Below are 21629 nucleotides of genomic sequence, written 5' to 3'. Positions count from 1 at the left end.
TTGTGAGATCGTGTAAACTTGCATGATATCGAACGGAAACAGACCTAAAATATGATTTACATTTTGTTCCATTTCGGTTTGTAGCATCGAATCTGCAACCCTAGCATCTGCTTATTAATATGTCAACAGTGTTAAAACGGCTCTGAGGGTATTTCGCCTACCTCATACACCATGCTCACCAGATGGTAGAGTTTTGTCAGGGATGGCTCTCCTAAGACTATCAGTAGTTCTGATGGAATATTGTCTACTCCTGGGGCATTTTTTTGACTTAGGTGTTTCAGTGTTCTATCAAATTCTTCACGCAGTATCATATCTCCCATCTCATCTTCATCTACGTCCTATTCCATTTCCCTTGTACAGACCCTCTGTATACTCCTTCCACCTTTCTGCTTTCCCATCTTTGCTTAGGACTGGTTTTCCATCTGAGCTCTTGGTATTCATACAGGTGGTGTCTCCAAAGGTCTCTTTAATTTTCCTGTAGGCAGCATCTATCTTACCCTTACTGATATTTGTCTCTACCTCCTTACATTTGTCCTCTAGCCATCCATGCTTAGCCATTTTGCACTTCCTGTGGATCTCATTTTTGAGATGTTTGTATTCCTTTTGCACCTGCTTCATTCACTGCATTTTTATATTCTCGTCTTTTTACCTACTTGATCCTCTGCTGCCTTCACTTTTTCATCTCCCAAAACTACCCATACTTATTCTACTATATGTCTTTCCCCTGTTCTTGTCAATAATTCCCTAATGCACTCCCTGAAACTTTCTATCACTCCTGGTTCTTTCCATTTATCCAGGTCTCATCTTCTTAAATTCCTACCCTTTTGCAGTTTCTTCGGTTATAGTCTACAGTTAATGGCCAATAAATTGTGGTCAGAGTCCACATCCGCCCCTGGAAATATCTTACAATTTAAAACCTAGTTCCTAAATATCTGTCTTACAGTTACATAATCTATGTGAAGCCTTCCAGTGTCTCCATGCCTGTTCCACATATGCAACCTTCTTTGATGATTCTTAAACCAAGTGTTAGCTATGACCAAGTTACGTTCTGTGCAAAATTTTACCAGGTGGTAAATTGCCTACCCCCATCCATATTCACCTACTACTTTTCCTTCACTTCCTTTTCCTACTATCGAATTCCATTCCCCCATAACTATTAAATTTTTGACTCCCTTCACTATCTGAATAATTTCTTTTATCACATCATACATCTCTTCAATCTCTTCATCGTCTGCAGAGCTAGTTGGCATATAGACTTGTGCTACTGTCATAGGCGTGGGGTTCGTATCTATCTTGGCTACAATAATGCAATCACTATGCTGTTTGTAGTAGCTTAGCCGCATTCCTATTTTTTTTTAAATTCATTATTAAACCTACTCCTGCATTACCCCTATTTGATTTTGTATTTATAACCCTGTATTCACCTGACCAGAAGTCTCGTTCCTCCTGCCAATGAAGTTCCTGCCTGCAAACTTGAGTAATTCCAACTATATCTAACTTTAACCTATCCATTTCCCTGTTTAAATTTTCTAACCTACCTGCCCAATTAAGGGATCTGACATTCCATGCTCTGACCCGTAGAACGCCAGTTTTCTTTCTCCTGAGAACAACGTCCTCCTGAGTAGTCCCCGCCCAGAGATCTGAATGGGGGACTATTTTACCTCTGGAATATTTTACCCAAGAGGACGCCATCATCATTTAACCATACAGTAAAGCTGCATGCCCCCAGGACAATTTACGGCTGTTATTTCCCCTTGCTTTCAGTCATTCGCAGACCAGCACAGGAAGGCCATTTTGGTTAATGTTACAAGGCCAGATCAGTCAATCATCCAGACTGTTGCTCCTGCAACTACTGAAAAGGCTGCTGCCCCTCTTCAGGAACCACACATTCGTCTGGCCACTCAACAGATACCCCTCTGTTGTGGTCGCACCTACGATGCGGCTATCTGTACGGGTGAGGCATGCAAGCCTCCCCACTGATGGCAATGTCCATGTTTCTGGGAGGGAGCAAGCCCTTAGAAATGTTAATTTTGTTGATAATATTGAATTGTACAGGAAAAAAGATCATGTTAGAATAAGCAATATATATTCACCAAATACACTAAAAAAAGTCAATGTATATTATAGGGAAGAATACGGATGATCGTTGAGATTTAGAGAATCAGTGCAGATCTTGCTATTTCCATTAATAGTCATAAATACACCACATAATTTACATATATGAGATTTATTGTATTATTCTTAATTTTAGGTTCCAGTAAAATAGTTTTTAAGCATTTTCTTCAAATGTGCAGAAGGCATACTAGTATTCTGTCTGTATTTGCATATGAATAATTGATGAATAAGTTGTTACAGAAACTGACTCATCCATACACAACATTGTTAATTTAAATACCATTCATCTGTTACAAAAAACATAGAAGTTTGTAGGAGATACACCCAGTTCATCTGCACAAGTGGTGAGAGCAAGTATCACTAGTGAACACTATACCTTTTATGAATTTTTTTTGTAACAAGTGATGATGATAGTAACTTTCACAAATGTCGTAGTACTCTGGAAGATGTGTCTGAAACTGTCAGATGGCAGTGGCCATTTGTCTATCCCGTTACCAGTGTTTTACAACTGTTGTATTTATAGTTAATTTGTGAATTTATATGTTCTTAATTTAGAGTATTCTGTCTTCTGTCTTAAAATGTGCTAATGCACATACCACCCACTAGATAAAGAATGGAGTACTTAATTTGATTTCAGGGCCTGAATGTAAGCGGCGATGGATTTCCTTCGGGGATCAGTATAGAAACAGCATAAATAAAAAAATAAAGAGTGGCCGAGCTACAGTATAGAGGAAACTGTGGAAATATGAAGAAATTATGGCCTTCCTACATCCATAGTTACAAGAAAGGGAAACAGTAACAAATGTTACTATTTGTGTAGATTATTGTGAAGAGGAAGACTTGTATGGCAGGTTGAGACATTAACTGTAGAAAGGGAACCATCATGTTCACCCCCGACGGTCCACCAGGGGTCGCATTTCAGACAGAGAGGTGTGAAAAGGAAGCCAGCTGCAGAATCTGCCTCACAAACTCCAATGCATGACATTGTTTCTAACCAAGTCCTAGACGACCACATAGACAGTTTTCTGGCTGGCATACGGTTGACGTTGAAGAGATTGTTGCCAGTGCAACAGTTGCAAGGAAAGGACAAAATACATGGTGTAGTTTCATCTGTGGAACTCAAATAGATTTTAGAATGGAGTGGAAAGGCAACCACAAATAACTTATGGCTAAATATGTTTAAAGGAATTCAATAAAAATATTAGTTTAGAAAGTGTCTCTTTATATCTCATCTTTCCAACAAAATTATCTCCAGTGTAAAGCACTTCCCACAGCATATGTGACTATTAGAAATATAACCTGGCACAGTTTTACTTTAAGGGCTCAGGTACTTTAGTTTTAGTTGATAAATTTGGAAAAAGTTGCAAGGAATGAATTTATCTTTATTTGTTGCAAACTAGAGTTGCACTTTAAGCAAGGTGTGCTTTCAGGTAACGTCACTGTTAGAAGTACAGTTTCTATATAGAAAATAGCTGAAACTTCGTATACAAATTTTAAAAAAATCTTGTGACTAAAGCCCATGCTATTTTATATTAACTTCTCATTTCCGTAAGCAATTGTATAGAAATGAAGACTGTAGCTCTTTATCTACAGTCATTTTTAATCATGGTTGTTAATAACGTAGCCAATGAAATTAATCTTGTTTTATTCACACTTTTCTCTCAGATGGAAAAAATGTAAACGCTATGGTACCATTTTTATTATGCTACAACGACATTAGTAGGAAAAACTTCTTACTGAAGAACATAGTGTGATTGTATCGTACTCAACTAGAAAGTTTAATAACACATATTTTGCATATGTCTTATTGCCTCACATTAATGAAAGGCTAGCAAGACAATTTGACTGGCTGTGAAATAACCTGGTAATATGTATACAACTCTGAAAGGGGTAATATTTCTCACAAATACAATAAGATCCACAATAGCATAAAATAATGGTGGTAGTGAGAAAGTACAAGGACACAATTGGAAAATGTTAGCACAGCCACTGGTTGATCACAAATTTAGCTTAAGGGTAATTCTGTCAAGTTCAAACAAGATTTTAATATCCTGCTAGAAACACCATCATAACCAGCAGAATTGTTACTTTTTAGTGACCTGATGAATTTTTTACTCCCTTAGGGGTTGTATAGTTGGTAACATCTGTTAGTGATGCAATTAGTGTAATACCAAGTAAATGTAATACTTCTGTATCCCATTGTTTATTACTGGATGGAGTATTTGCAGCCATTGTAAGGAAATAATGATTGAATTTGGTGGCCAGTGATTTGAAAGTGCAGCCATTTATGTCTACTGTTTGCTGAGGGTTCAATTTCAGCGGGTCCACTAGCTTTGTTGGTTTCTTGTTTGATCAACGTTCAAAATAGTTCTTCCCTTCTATTTGGAGTGTGTTAATATTTAGCATAGTCCCGTCCTCCCAAGTATTTATTACGGCATTTACGAGTGAAAGCTCTCCTTTGCTTCACCACAAACCATACCTCATCCCTTTCTCCTTGAACCCACTTCCTTGCCCTATATCACAAAGGTTTTGTACTGTGCTAACAAGCATATTCACGGGTCTCTGTTTAATGTAATCCCAGAAAATTGAAAAACATTTTGTCTTTATGCTGTTTGAAGAATAAGGCAAAAATCTATTTACATAGCAGTTCATTTCACAAGGGACACCAGTTATCCGATTTCATCCACAATGTTATGATATTTTGGGGTGTGAGATCTTACCTGCATGGAAGTAGGTAGAGTAGAGAACTGAAATTAGCCAGTGTGTGGGTTAGATAGGGAGATGAGATCTGGATTGTGAATTCTGATAGGCAGCATAGCCTACACTAGATTAAAATGCGTCAGTTTGGTTACGAGTTGACAAACCCACCGAATGTGATGTCATGCAAAATTTTATTCTTGTTAGGGCACATATTTTACGCAGACTGTATAGCAAAAAGTGGTTTATCTTCATTTTGATGACACTGGGGTTCAAATCAGATGAGTGGTATCGGTAGGGTCAGTATTCCCGAAAGTTGCTAGTGTTACGGATATCAGTAGGCAGTACTTGGCAATACGTTTAAAGACCAGTAAGAAATAGCTGTTTGTTTAAAGTCATCCACTCCTAACACACTTCCACAAATATTAATAGTGTAGCTTACTTAGCGAGCTACTATTACACTGTGCTTCCCCCCAAATGCTATTGCGAAAAGGTCTCGGTAGTCTTTGGTAGTGGCACTGTTCAGTCACCAAACTGATCGCCGGGTCAGAAGTGAGTGCTGTAATCAGTGAATATAGCAATTGTTCCTGTGCCATTAGGAGATAGTCCGGTTGAAACAATACACTATCGATCCACGAAATGCAGTCCACCACAATGTTATCTGGTACCTGTAAGTAGCAGATGTCTGTAGTAAACTGAGAATATAGTGCAAGAATCTAAATTGTCTCGGAGTAACTTGTGTCGACGGATGTCGAATTGTGTCCGTGACCAGTATACGGTCTGTGTACATCACAATCGCTCGCCCGTTATTATCTTCATAGATATAGCAGATGGCTTGCTAAAAGTTCTCGGTCAAATGTGGGATACTGTGTTTGGGTTTTGAGAATACTGGAGCAGTTGCACTTGCTCATCAATGATTGTTGGAGTGCTGCCCTTACTGCTACCTCAGTGGATCTGCTGCCTGTGGCACGTTTCTCCGGATGCTGAGATACGGCTGGAGCTCACGGAAGATTTTGGAAGATTTCGTACAAGTGCTAACCAGTTGTCCGACGGACGTGTTTCTGAGGCAGGGAAGATGTATTCTAAAAATGTTTCTTGTTTCTGGTGAAGCTGTAGCTCGTCCCTGTTGATTTTGACCCCCATTTTGTCTATGGCACTGAGAACTCATTTAAGGTGTCTGTCATGTGCTTCACTGTCTTTGGAGAACACTGAAATATCATCTACGAAGACATAGTAGTTGGGGATGTCAAAAAGCTCACCGTCGAAGGAACAGTCCTGTCTGCACAGCGTTTTTGAGTCTGTGTGACATTACCGTCAACTTGAGAAAACCAAACGGGGTGGTATGCTTTCTCGCAGTCAATGACGGATAACACAGTAGTTCCTGCTAATTGACGGGCAAAGTCTCGGATGTTCGGTTACGGGTAGGAATCGTGCAAAGTTCAAGTGTTCGATGTACGATAATCACTGCACACACGAACCAGCCTGTCTTTCTTTGGAACCACTTTTATTTGCAAGATCCTGGGACTGTCAGATCGGTGAAGCACACGACACGACACCATTTGATTTACTGCTCCTTTTTCAGTGTCAAGTTTCTGACAATCTAGTCTGCATACCTCGTCTCGTACCACAGTAGAACTAATTCTACGGACCATTCTGTTCCGTACGGCACGCGAATACACCACAGGAGGGACGCTGGCAAAGGCCGGAGAGGTAGTCGAGGCCGAGCACAGTGTACGTACCTGTGTCGACTTGTCTGCACAGGTCGGCTGTAGCCGTGGTTCTGACACAGCCCGCGAGGAGGCTGTCGATCCCAAAGATCGGCGTGTGCATCAGTTACAGTGTGGGCTGTGTCGAACCCCCGTTATGTCTGAGGTGCATCGAGTGGTTTTCTTTGTGAGCATCCTGGAGCAGTAACTGGCTTGTTGCCAGCTTGTCCAGTGCAGTGACGGTCTGTCGCATTAGGCGGCACTGATGTGGGGAATGGAGCAGTGGATCATTGGCGGTACATCCTGATGTAATAGTATCGGCAGGTGTGGCACCAATGACAGTGTGTGTGTTGTGGTGGTACAATGCAGACCGCTGCAAGTCAAGGGACAGTTTGAAGTGTCGCAAGAATTCCACCCCGAGAACTACTCTACTGGCCATTAAAATTGCTACACCAAGAAGAGATGCAGATGATAAACGGATACTCATTGGACAAATATATTATACTAGAACCAACATGTGATTACAATTTCACGCAATTTGGGTGCATACATCCTGCGAAATCAGTACCCGGAACAACCACCTCTGGCCGTAATAACGGCCTTGATATGCCTGAGCATTGAGTCAAACGGAGCTCGGATGGCGTGTACAGGTGCAGCTGCCCATGCAGCTTCAGCATAATACCACAGTTCATCAAGAGTAGTGACTGGTGTATTGTGACAAGCCAGTTGCTCGGCTACCATAGACCAGACGTTTTCAATTCGTGAGAGATATGGAGAATGTGCTGGTCAGGGCAGCAGTCGAAAATTTTCTGTATCGAGAAACGCCCGTACAGGACCTTGCGGTTGTGCATTATCCTGCTGAAATGTAGGGTTTCACAGGGATCGAATGAACGGTAGAGCCGCGGGTCATAACACATCTGAAATGTAATGTCCACTGTTCAAAGTGCCGTCTATGCAAACAAGAGGTGACCGAGACGTGTAACCAGTGGCACCCCATACCATCACGCCGGGTGATACGTCAGTATGGCAATGACGAATACACGCTTCCAATATGCGTTCACCGTCATGTCACCAAACACGGATGCGAACATCATGATGCTGTAAACAGAACCTGGATTCATCCGAAAAAATGACGTTTTGCCATTCGTGCACCCAGGTCCGTCGTCGAGTACACCATCGCAGGTGCTGCTGTCTGTGATGCAGCGTGAAGGGTAACCGCAGCCACGGTTTCTGAGCTGATAGTCCGTGCTGCTGCAAACATTGTCGAACTGTTCGTGCAGAAGGTTCTTGTGTTGCAAACGTCCACATCTGTTGACTCAGGGATCGAGACGTGGCTGCACGATACCTTACAGCTGTGTGGATAATATGCCTGGCATCTCGACTGCTACTGATACGAGGCCGTTGGGATCCAGCACGGCGTTCCGTATTATCCTCCTGAACCCACCAATTCCATATTCTACTAACAGTCATCGGATCTCGACCAACGCGAGCAACAATGTCGCAATACGATAAACCGCAATCGCGATAGGCTACAATCTGATCTTTATCAAAGTCGGAAATGTGATGGTATGCATTTCTCCTCCTTACACGAGGCATCACAACAACGTTTCACCACGAAACGCCAGTCAACTGCTATTTGTGTATGAGAAATCGGTTGGAAACTTTCCTCACGTCAGCACGTTGTAGGTGTCGCCACCGGCGCCAACATTGTGTGAATGCTCTGAAAAGCTAATCATTTGCATCTCACAGCATCTTCTTCCTGTCGGTTAAATTTTGTGTCTGTAGCACGTCATCTTCGTGGTGTAGCAATTTTAATGGTCAGTAGTATAGTTGTAGCACGGCAGAAGAGCGCGCCTATTCCTGGCCGCCAGCAGCGTTTGGTGCTGTCACAGAGATTGGCATTTTTATGGCTTATCGCTGAATGTTCAATGGTACCAGCACACGACATCAGCGTTATCCAATTTGTACACGGTTGTTCGTCGTGACGGCTGAACGTCGACAGTGCCGAGGTGGTTGAGACGTTGTGGTCTAGCAGGTTGTGGTGAACTGATGTTAACAGTGCGGCACGTTGTCACGGTGTGCTTCGTCTGGTCGGCAGTTGTCCTTATGTGAGGGCATATATTGTCAGCCAGTGTGAGTTTGTCTTCCATCCGTTGCCGCTAGTGCACTATCAGTGCTGCCTGGACCACAGTCGGCCACTTCGTGAGCTAGACAGTTCACAATGTGCGATCACTGGTGACCTCTGTGCCAGTAGAGTGCTGGAGACGGCACCTCAGCTGGGACGGAGTGCCACCATCGGTGCCTGCTTCCTACAGTGCTGCACGTTTTTGTTGTTCCAGTAGCTTTGTGCGTCTTCTCAGAATTGCTCACTCTGCTATCTCTTACTTATTGGAGGGTGGTGGTGACAGGATGACATTACTCGCTAGTTTGATAAGCTCACTGAAGTGACAAAGGAGAGCGACGAATTTTTCTGAATCGTCCGTAATGTCTCTGTGTGCAGAAAAGCATTCAGCAGTAGAAAACCGTAACATCGCACCACCTGCACTGAACAGCGGGAGCTTAACGGTCGGTTCGACAAGGGGATGTGGTGTGCTGACAGCTTGCGTGCACATTACGTGAGTAGTATGTAGTTGCTGTGCTGTCCCCCATATGGCGACTGTGCTGGCAGCGGCAACATGGCGCTGTGATTGTTTGCCCTTTGCTGTTGTTCTGTCTTCATGTGGAATGCTGTCCGAGGCGTGTCTGTGGAAGCTTGAAATTTCAGGATAATCGCCACAACTGACTGGTAAAATCATGCCTTTGAGGTCGGCGCTAGTGGTAGTTGCCATTGTAAGGGGGCAAGGGGGTCAGTTGACGAAGTGTGTGTGTGTGGGTGATGGGGGAAGAGCCCATCATTGTTTTTCGTATTGACAAGATGTGGTTGGGTTTATATTACTTTCTAGGGGTGATTGTTCGGTATAATTAGATTTACACACACACACACATACACACACCCTTTGTTGCTCACCCTCCATAAGCTTTCCGCAGAGGGGTATTAGTACCAATTGTCGGGATCTGTGATGGTGACACTGGGGCAATGCTGCTCTGTAGGGAACGCCGTCCATTCTTCTCCCTCCGGCACCTCAGTGAAGTATTTTAGCAGATGGGGTCCTGGGGTGGGGGGTGGGAAGGGTATCCATCTTTGGGGTCTATTTTCTTCCCTTCTTCGGTCCTAATACCCTGATTCTCCTTTTTCCTTTCTTGCTTCTCTGTACGAGTACCAGCCTATCCCTCCGCTTTCCATATTCATATGTTTCTGTCACAGACACCCTTCTTTTTTTCCCATTTCTTCCAGGCTTATATAGTTAATATAGGGGTAATTATTTAGATATATATGTATGTGAAAATTTGTACTAAGCAAATACCAAAAATTCAGTAAATACTGAAGAATAAATGAGAATCCCTTCAGGAAACTTTGTCATCTATTCACTATAATTTGTCATTGCTATTGATATAATGAAATAAGGTATATCGATGGATATAAATGAAATATTAAAGTAAAAAGAATGAAGTGAATTTATATTAAGAATACCAAGAATAGTGATGAAATATTAATTAAATAAGGAGGATTAAAATAGAAAGGAAGATTTAAAGTTTATGTGAATGTTTTGTCAAATAAAATGTACAAAACGAAGTATTACTCTGGTCTACAGTGCGGGTGTGTGGTGTCACAGGGCTTAGGCCTGTCCCACCCCTCATTAAATTGACCAAGACTTATACGAATAATTGTAAGAACAGTTATTATTATTATTATGTTCTTGAAGTTTGTTTTTGGGTTTTCAGAAATACTGTGGGAAGAAAGTTTATTTACGTAGCAGATAATGTAGAAGACGTTGCCCGACGATCACCACAAAAGTTCGACATAGCAGCAAGTGTGCGAGGAATAAAACAAATGCTGCAAACTACTGCGAGCCGTGGAAGAGCCCGGGCCGTGAGGGTGTCGAGCTTCCTAGGTCGTTGTCGGACAACGTCAAAGGAAGAGATATTCTGCTTTCTCTTTGTAAACAGATCGATCGAGTCTCGAAAGGTTCGTGTAAAACATGTAAGCGGGTGACACATTAGGTGGGACCTGATGCCTGTAATACTTCCACAGTTATTAAAAAGTTGTTAAACGGCAAAACCAATAGTTCATCATTTATATAGGTAAAAAGTAGTAAAGATATAGGAAAGGAAGAGTTGCGGCGTCAGAACGAAAAGTGATACATCGGTGAGCAAAGAAGAAGGACGTAAACCACGGGCGTTACGTGGTGAAAACAAATCAACTAATAAAATAGTAAGTCAATAATTAAGCATAAAGCCACGTAACACTGCACCTGCATTGGTGATGTTGTGATTGGTTGAGGTGCGATTTGTTGCACGAAGTTTTCTATACAGTGAGTTCACTGTACTCAAGCCTATATGGAGCGCTGATGTTTTGTTCCTATTGTAGGACCTGTAGAGTAATTATTGTTGCAAGTTGTCATTGTCAACACACAAGATACGCTAGTAATTTGAGGCTGAACCACATTTTCACTCTGTTCGCCATGTAAGTTGTGACTGTCACTTGACACATCCACGGCGTACACACCAGAGTACATTGAATGTTTGGCGAGACAACATCGTACTAAGTGCGGCACGGATGCAGATGATCACTATCGCAAATCGTGTTCACGACTCGGTGTGGTTTTTTACAGTCTATTACCAACTGCACTGACACTGTTTTATTTCCACTTAGTAAAATACATAGCATCCGTTCGATACGAAACCACAGGCTTACTAAATATGGGTCCGGAAGAGAGCACATACACTGGTGTCCAAAATTAAAGCAACAAACTGCTATTTCCCCGTCCCGTGTCTAATTCACGATATAATCATACAAACTGTCAACAGACGTCCATACACTCGTGTTCTGCACAAAAGATGGCATTCCGATTCGACAGATAACTGTATCAATGATGACATCAGGACACCTATCAAACAGGGTAGTATTTGCTGGGTAGACCCACATCCACAATCGCTACGTACAGAGTGACAGACGGTGCAGTATGGCACATAGAAGATGCCTACCAGCCTCTCTGCAGTAGAGTGCCGTAGCAAGAACGGAAGCAGGACAGTCGCAGACTGATGTGGCCGGATGGCTTAACGTGAATTGTTCTGCTGTTTTCCGGATGCGGCGACAATTTATATAGACCAGAACTATATGCCAAAGACCAGGGCAGAGCTGAACACGTGTGACATCAGAAAGAGAAGACCATTATTTGACTATAAGGACATGACAGTACTGTCTTAGTATGACAATTGGCATCTGACTTGTCAGCATCCACTGAACATGTTGTAAGGGGGCAAATGGTGTGCAGGAAGCTTCATCAGAATGGCCTTTATTATTGGAGACTGCTGTACGTGTACCTTTTGTGCATCTTCACAGAATGGAACGTCTGTAGTGGAGCCATCAACATGCCACCTGGACGGTCGAACGGTATGCTGATGTTCTTTTCGCAGATGCGTTCCACTTTTGGTCTGGAGAGTGATTCTCGACGGATTCACATCTGGAGGGAATGTGGCATACAATTTTGGGACCCAAACATTGTGGAAAGAGAACTATATCGAGGAGAATCACTAACGATGTGAGCTGGGATAATGTTGACCACTCGGCCACTCTTCACGAAACTGTACCGTTGAATTGGCAAGGTTTAAATGCTGTCAGGTGTTGTGACAAGATCTCGGGACCTCATAAGGGGCGTTGCGAGGTGCCGTGTGCCCAGACAATAATACTCTACCTCATAGAGCACAAGTACTTGATGTTTTCTTGTAAACGGAAGAATTTGTATGCACGGCGTGGCCTGCTCACTCCCTCGATTTGAATTCCATAGAGCATGTCTGGGATGCACTAGGTACACAGGTTTTATTGCGTCAGCATCCACCGACCAAAGACTTGTGAGCAGCTCTGCAGAAGAATGGGCGTTGATGCCATCATTCACAGCATGTCCCGTCACTGTCAGACCTGTATTGCTGCCATACTGAGCACATTGACCAGTTTTCAGAATATGTGATAAATCTATTAAGCTGGAAAAAATGAAGAACATTTTTTTTTCTACTGTTATGCATGTATGTTCTGTATTCTTTTCATTGTTTCTGCTTTGCTATCACCCATCTGTTGCTTCGATTCTGGACACCACCGTACATCGCCTGTCAGCTATATTATTGTTGAGAGTCCCCACAAAATAAAGGATGTTCTCTAATTGTCACTACTGATGTTATAACATTCTGAGGGCTGCTATCCTAAGCCTGGCTATGTAAAAGTAGTGAAATAGCGATCTGTAAGCCTGATATTGTAATTGTTTTATGAGAGAAGCAAACTACAAATAGTGGCTATGTGGTTTCATAGGTAGTTGGCGGCGTATGTGTGAGATTTCTTCCAGCCCTCAGCCCTCTGCAGGTGAGAAAATATCAGACAGTATAAGTGGCACTGCACAGCAGATCTACAGCACCAAGAAACTATGAAAAAGCAACCCAAAGGAAATAATTGAGGTAAAAGTTATCACGAAAAACATCAGAGTGACAGATAGTTAAGGAATTTGCTGGCTCAGTTCAACCGTCAGAAACCTTTTTAGGAAGGTGTGATTGACATGTAAAGGAGACCACACATAGGACGCTGGTGGACCTATTGCTCGAGTGTTTGTGATCCATACTATTATGGCATACAGCCAAGTGCCAGCATACCAGTCGGGAACTATAGAGCAAAGAGGACTGTGAGAAAACGTCAGCCAATCGCACGCTGACCGACCCCTCTCCAAGACGACAACGCGACAGCAGTGGCCTCTGTGCAAAGAGGACACAAGCATCACGCCCGACTGATCACAGCACAGTCGAACAGCAGCCTCGAGACTAGTGACTCGCATAGAAACGTCAAAGCTCATTACTTTGTTCGCACATTCTATGTAGATCAAACTTGGAATTGTTATAATGAAGAAACTTGATTATTTCCTATATCGCCCTTTGCTTGCAACACATCTGTGTAACACAAAGTTAATTATTGTATTTGTCCATTTTGTAATAAAACTCATTAATACAAATTGTTTGAATATTGTCTAGCGATCCAAGAAAGAAGGTTTCCTGGACACCCCATATTCGACAACTAGGCAGATTATAACACGTACCAGGTCAGATTTTGGGAAGACATCGAGGCAGTTCAGAGGCGGGCTGCTAGATTTGTTACTGGTGGGTTCAAACACCACGTAAGTGTTACGGAGATGCTTCGGGACGTTCTTTTCGAGGAACACCATTGAGAAAATTTAGAGAACCTGTGTTTGAAGCTGACTGCCAAACGATTCTACTGCTGCCAACATACACTGTGCGTAAGAACCATGAAGATACGAGAAATTAGGGCTCACATGGAGGCATATAGACAGTCGTTTTTCCCTCGCTCTGTTTGCGGGTGGAACTTTCCTTGCGGGTGGAACTTTCCTTTGCCGAGTAAAAGTACAGGGTACATTCCGCCACGCACCGTACGGTGGCTTACGGAGTAGCTGTGTAGATGTAGATGTAGAACCACTTTGAAATACATCCCCACCCTCAAATTCACGCTCACGCTCCAACTGATAAGAATTTTTAGTTTGTTGTTATTGGCATTCCCTCCTACCACTGTACAAAAATTTGTTCAAAAATGGCTCTGAGCACTATGGGACTTAACTTCTGAGGTCATCAGTCCCCAAGAACATAAAACTAGTTAAACCTAACTAACCTAAGGACATCACACACATCCGTGCCCGAGGCAGGATTCGATCCTGCGACCGTAGCGGTCACGCGGTTCCAGACTGTAGTGCCTAGAACCGCTCGGCCGTTTCGGCCAGCACATAAATTTGTGACTACATGAATTATTTCTCATTTTTGATGTTCTTTGGTTTTCAGTGAGTGGGCTTATTATACCACTGAATTAGGTGAGCATTTACAAATTGTAAAATTGATGTCTGTCTACATTTTAACTAATAGTTTCGTGAATTTTAACACCATAAAATTATCAATTAAATCATTTTGTTTCTGTGGCCTCCTGACTATGAAACTACTGTGCTTTCAAGAGTTAAGTTTGGATCAAATTATCAGCATACTTGTAATTAGTTTTTGCACAATGTTTACAGGAATCGTTTTCCTTTCATTTCTCTCGTGGGTGTGTTTAAATCAGGAACATTAATGAAATAACCGATTAAGCTGGTGGCGTAACAGTCCAGTGGCGCAGTGAAGCCACAAAAATCAAAGGTGGAAAATACTTCGTGTAGTCAACAATTTTTGTATGGTAACAGGAGACTGCAGATGTGTTGAATTGGAGGATAAAATTTGATCTGTAATAGTTTCTTTTTGAAAAGAGGCAAGAGAGATCTTATCATTAATTACAGCCAGAGGTAAGATATAAATAACTAAGTTGACGATTCTTGTTTTCTAGTTCACAGGTGAAGTTAATTGTCTCATGAAATTAATTAGAAATCATAAATAAATGATCAGTTTTGTTATTAGGTCCGCTGTAAATGATTTGAATGTCATCTACATACCTAGGGTACAATTAATTTGCGTCAACATCTTTCAAGCTGAAATGAATTTAATAAAAATTGTAGCAGTTAGTAATGGTTATGAACCTACCTTAGTGAATATTTTTAAAGCAAAAACTAGCAGCAGAGATACTAACTTGGGCAATTTTGCTAATAATGACAGTGACGACAGCTGAAAATTTTTCTCAGTACCATACTTAGGAACCATTTCCTACAGAATTCGTCGTCTGCTAGAAGAGGGATATGGGTGCAAAGCTGACTTTTCCACTAAACAGTTTGCAGAAGAATCTAATTCAAAATTTGAAATTTTCAATTACCCCTTCGCACAATAAGGACTTTATAAAATCACATGTGGCACATATCTAGTTTACTACATGGGACAGACTGGAACAGTCATCAGTTTCAGATATAAAGAGCATTTATTAGGAAGAAAGGATACTAATGTGCATAATTCGTCCTTTGTGGATAATTTGTCATTGCAGGCAACAAACCAAATTGAATTGGTGATGTTACTGTCGTCCATAAAGTAAAGAAAGGTTATAGGTTTGATATTCTTGAAGAAAGGGAAGTTTTTAAGCATCTGTCTGTTAATGATTGTCTCATTGTTGATGAACAGCTATAATTGCGAAATAAAAATTTCTTTAATGGGTTTAAACTGTTATTCGCAACTATTTGACATACTGTCATTCCTTGGCTGCTCTCAAACACCATTTTCCTCCTCTTTTAATTGTTTTTATTGTATTGCTTAGTTGTTGTTCCTACTACGTTAAAGCGGTTCATCTTAAGCACTTTTTGTTTTTAACACCCCTTAAGCACTTCAATGCTATCTGCACTGGATGAATGGCACGTACAACTGTCATTTCATTCTACAACATTTCCTGTATGTTTTATTTGTTTCCTATTTTTATACTTTTGTTATACTTGGGGTCTTGATATAACGATTTTCATGTATCATATAACTATTTCTTAATTTGTGCTCTATACTATTCGTGCACAGTGCTGTTCCCACTTAACGAAATCAGTTGACAATATTTTCAGTCTGATGTCAGTCCTACTGGTTTGATATACTTGTGGTTTTAATGTGGTGTTATGAGTTCACTTTTATTTATTTGATTCCGTGTAACGTGAATCTTTGCAAGTAATATGTTTTCTGTTTTTAATACTTCTAATGTTACTTAAGATTTATGATATAGTTGTTATTCTTCTATGTTGATTAAAAAAATTTTTATAGGTACAGTAGAGTGTCGACTACCCCAAATTAAATGGGGGACATAGGTGTTTGGAAAACCATTTTATTTGGAAAACTAAACTGTATACCTTTATTTCACAAATTATCAATAAAAACTACATATTTTTATAATAACACGAATTTCCCTCAATAAGTCCCTTAGTTTGATTTTGAAAGAATCAGCAGTTTATCTCCTCGTATTGATGTGCACGAATGTTATGTCTTGACTTAAAGCATTTTAACCAGCCTGTGGTTGCCTTAAATTCGATGAACCTCCAAGATTGGCAGTTTATTGATTTCCCTTTTCACATAGAATGACACTGGAGATAGACTGTCCTTGTAATCTTTTTTATCTGAATCAATTGTACACAACATCATCTCGATCCATTTTTGTGGCGAACTTCACAGTTTTACGACTTGTCAATCCATCACTACAATCAGACTAGATATAAAATTTGTGATGCTTGTCTTTTTTCAATAGTAATTGTTGACTTACTAACTTACTAACCTTATATTCATTACACAACTTGATTGCAGATTAACCTTCATCTGACATTTATTAACCTCATATTTCTCTCTCAATAGAAACTCCAGGTAGGAATATCAACAATGCAGGAAAATTGCATATTGCTACTTAACTTCACACATTAAGCTGCAGACAGGCACAATTAAAAGACACTTACACATACAGTTTCGGCCACAGCCTTCATTGGGAAAAGAGAAACACATGTCATTCATTCACACAAGCATCACACCTCTCACTCACATGACTGCCAACTCCAACAGCTTGGGTCAGAATGCAACTATCACATATCACATGGGATGAACACGGCAATCTGGAAAGGGTGGGGAAGGGATAGCAATGTATGTTGGGGGGGGGGGGGGGGGGGGAGAGATAGCACTGTACAGTTGTGGGGGAAGGGGCACTGTCTGGCAGGCAGAGTGTACAGGGCATAGAATGCCAACAAGGACAGCGTCAGGAGGTTGTGGGGCAGCAGGGGGGGGGGGGGGGGGGGGAGATGGACACCAAACAAACAGGGTGGGAGACAAGAATGGGGACGAAGTGATAGACTATGTGGGGGTGGAAACTGATGGAGGAAGAGTGTGGTGACAGTATGTTACCATAGGTTGAGAGAGCAGGATAATTACAGTAATGGAGATTGTGTTGTAAGAATAACTCCGATCTGTGCAGTTCAGAAAATCTGCTGGTGGAAGGGAGGATCCAGATGGCTCAGGTAATGAAGCAGACATTGAAACTGACCATGTTATGTTCAACTGCATGTTGTGCCACAAGGGGTCTACTTTTCTCTTGGCCACAGGTTGGCAGTGGCTGTTCATCCTTGTGGACAGCTGGTTGGTAGTCATACCAATATAAAAGGCTGTGCAATGATACCAGCAGAGCTGGTAAATGATATAGCTGATTTCACAGTTGGTCTAGCCCCTGATGAGGTAGGATAAACTGGTGACAAGACAGCAGTAAGAAGTGCTGGGTGGGGGGATTGGGAAGGTCTTGCATCTGGGTGTTGCACAAAGACATGATCCTTGTGGCAAGGGGTTGGGATTAGGAATGGAATGAGTGGAATAGGGATGGACTACGATGTTGTGGGGACGGAACACCACCTTACGAGAGGTGGAAAAGATCTCGGGTAGGATGTCCGTCACTTAAGGGTATGATGGAAGGTAATCAAAGCCCTGGTGAAGAATGTGGTCGAGTTGTTCCAGTCAACTATGGTACGAAGTGACAAAGGGGCATTCCTTTGCAGCTGGTTCTCGGGGTGGTGGGAGGATTGGGGGTACGGGGGGAAATCGCACTGGAGATCTGTTTGCACACTTGGCCTGGGGGATAGTGCACGTCTGTGACGGTCTCGGTGAGATCTTCAGCATACTGTGAAAGCGAGTTTTTTCATTGCAGATATGCCCTCCCCGGCTGGCCAGGCTTTAAGGGAGCGATTTTTTGCTGCGAAAGGTATGACAGCTGTTGAAGTGTAGTTACTGTTGGTGTTTGGTGGGTTTAATGGGGACAGAGGTGGGGATGGAGCTATCATAGAGGAGGACATCAACATCTAAGAAGGTGGCATGCTGGATTGAAGCAGACCAGGCAAAGTGGATGTCCAAATCACAAAGATATCAATAAACCTGAACCAGACTAGAGATTTGGCATTTTGGGAGGCTAGGAAGGTCTCCTCTAGATGGCCTATAAACAGGTTGGCATAGGAGGATGCCCATCGCTGTGTTGCAGATTTGTCTGTACTCCTTTCCTTCAAAGTGGTAGTAGTTCTGGGTTAGGATAAAGTTAGTAAGGTGTATGAGGAATGAGGTAGTGGGAAATTTGTGGTAAGTTCCTATAGGACCAAACTGCTGAGGTCATCAGTCCTAGGCTTACACACTACTTAATCTTACTTAAACTAACTGATGCTAAGGACAACACACACACGCATGCCCGAGGGAGGACTCAAACCTCTGTTGCGAGGAGCCGTGCAAACCACGGTAAGGCATCTCAGAGCGCGCAGCTACCTCGTGCTGCTACGTAGTGGGTTTGCAGCCTGAAGGACATTGGGGAAGATAATGTTATGAGAGATATTGGTGTATAGGCAGGTGGCATCAACAGTGATGAGTAGGAATCCAGGAGGTAAAGGGTTGGGGATGGTGGAGAGTCAGTCAAAGAGGTCATCGGTATCTTTTATACAGGAGGCTAGAATATGGGCAAACGGTCGGAGGTGCCGATCAACGAGTGCCAAAATTATTTCATAGGGACCACAACAACCAGATGGAATGGGATATACAGAATTATTGGGTTTGTCGATTCTGGGGAGCATGTAGAAGGTGGTGTGTGAGATGTCAGAGGGGTTAGGAGTGAAATGGATTCAGGGAGGGGTTCTGGAAAGGGCCTAAAGCTTTAAGCAGGGATTTGAGGTTGTGTCGGACTTCTGAGACGGGATCACTCTGGCAGAGATTATCGGTGGAGTAGTCAGATAATTGGTGGAGGCCTTCTGACAGGTGGTCGATGTACGTAATTTGTGACAACAGTGGTGGAACCTTCGTCTACAGAGGGGTAGATGAGGTCAGGATTTGTTTTGAGGTTGTATATGCCTGATCTTTCTTCTACAGAAATGTTGGCATTCCGAGGAAAGTACCCGAGGAAGGATGGTGAGATTAAGCTGGAGATAAGGAATTCCTGGAAAGTGATCAGCAGGTTGTTAGGTGGGAGGAAGTAGAATTACAGCTGGATGGTGGTATGAACTGGGAGAGTTAGTGTTCAGTGTTGGAATTAGGTCGGTTTTGGTCGGACTGTTTCCATTGCAGGGACCGGGAGAAGGAGAGTAGGTCTCTGCCAAGTCCAGGACGGTTAAATTTGGGTGTGGGGCTACAGATGATGAATTTGGACAGGACGGAAACTTCTGTGGAGCCGAGGGTTTTGGTGGAAAGGTTAACAACAGTGTTACGGGATTGTTTCGGCTCTTGATTTGGTGGTGTCGGTAGGGAGTTTTGGTGGACGTGACACGCTGAAAAGATCAGCTAGGCAGGGTATAGGTGCCGTGAGAAGTGGATGAGGAGGAACACTGTTGGTAGAACAGGGGCTGGATAGTGGTGCTCTGAGGTGCAGGTAGAACGTCAGCAGGTTGGATAACTTATGAACACAGTGTGTGATGCTTCTCCTCCTGGTGCTGTGGAGAGCGAGGGCTTCGATGTCGTACAAGTGACGTATTAGTCAGAATTGCTTAGTGCCAGAATCTTGTGGAGGGAGCAGAGGTGGTTCTCAGATGCCTGTGCCATGGATATGGGTTTCTGCAGTACTTGGTTTGTGAGAGCCAGGGACAGACAGAATCTGAAAGGTGAAGGTCATTGTCAAAGAAGGTGCGGCATCTAGAGAAAGGAATTTTTATGATTAGGCTGTTTGGGGAGTTTCCTGGCTTAGGCAGTATTTAAGATATAGGATGTGGGATGGGGTTTTAGCCAAGGGATGCTTACCTGCACTGGCGCAGAAAGAAAGAGTAGGGTTCCATTGTGGAAGGAATAGTTTAAAGCAGGGGTGTCCAAACTTTTTAGTCCGCGGGCAACATTGACTCCTCCACGAAGTCATAAGGGCCGATATCTACCTAGTGGGATTAAAGCACCCTAGCACTCCACGATCACCGTAATGTAAGGCTAAAGGAAAGATGAAATCGCAAAAATCTAAGGTTGTGGGAATAGCTAGCACTGAAACGAACTAAGATTTTTATTTAATTACATAATTTTGATTGGTGGACGTACCTGACCGAAATTCTGGCGTATTTTATTCTGGCGAATTTCACCGACAAAAAAGTATTTCCCTTCACATTCTTCACGAAAGTGTCCTGCAAAGTTAACGAAATCTCAAAATCATTGTTAGCAACACTATTCTGCAAGACGTAACACAGGTAGAGTTTGTCAACGCATTGTTATTTCAAGCGGCGCAACAATAAGTTTAGTTATGTAATCTTGTAGCGAGTAGCAGAGCCAATGTCGCGGTGTATTGGTTGCGATAGGCCTCGAAACTCAGTTGTTGGCAGTATAGGTACCACCTGAAATATTTGGCGGGCCGGATACCGGGGATGTGTGGCCAGCTAACGCGGGCCGGTTTGCCAGCCCTCGCGGGCCGGTTTCGGCCCGTGGGCCATAGTTTGGAGATCCCCGGTTTAAAGTAAACACGAATGACGGGGATATGGTCAAAATAAGTGTTGACGGGTGTGAGAGGAGCTGGATAAGAGAAAAAGCGCGTAAAAATTCGTAAATACAAGCAAAAAATGCACACATACGCGAAAACACGCACAGATAAGTAAAAGTGCGCGAAATCACGTGAACTACATGAAAATATGCACTAATACGTTATAAACGTACAGAAACGTGAGACAAAAGGAATGGATGAGGTATAGGATTGTGGATGTGTATTGCAATAAGGGAAGAGTGGTGGGGGGGGGGGGGGGAAGGGAGGGGTTCAGTTGACGAATGCAAGTTCATGTGGTATGGACAGGTGAGTAAAATAAAATTCTGAAGTATAGCAGGATTAGGGATGAAGTGGGATCAATAGGAATAAATATGAAACTTCCTGGCAGATAAAAACGGTGTGCTGGACCGAGACTCAGGACTTTTACATTTTGCGAGGAAATGCTCTACCATCTTCTGTGAAGTTTGGAAGGTAGGAGACGAGGTACTGGCTGCATTAAAGGTGTGAGGACTGGGCGTGAGTCGTGCTTGGGTAGCTCAGGTGGTAGAGCACTTGCTCGCAAAAAGCAGAGGTCTCGAGTTCGAGTCTCGCTATGACAAGCAGTTTTAATCTGCCAGGGAGTTTCATATCGGCGCACACTC

This window comes from Schistocerca americana, chromosome 11, assembly GCF_021461395.2.
Source record: "Schistocerca americana isolate TAMUIC-IGC-003095 chromosome 11, iqSchAmer2.1, whole genome shotgun sequence".
Taxonomy (NCBI): domain Eukaryota; kingdom Metazoa; phylum Arthropoda; class Insecta; order Orthoptera; family Acrididae; genus Schistocerca; species Schistocerca americana.
The sequence above is the reverse complement of the archived record's forward strand: the minus strand, read 5'-3'. Positions refer to the sequence as shown.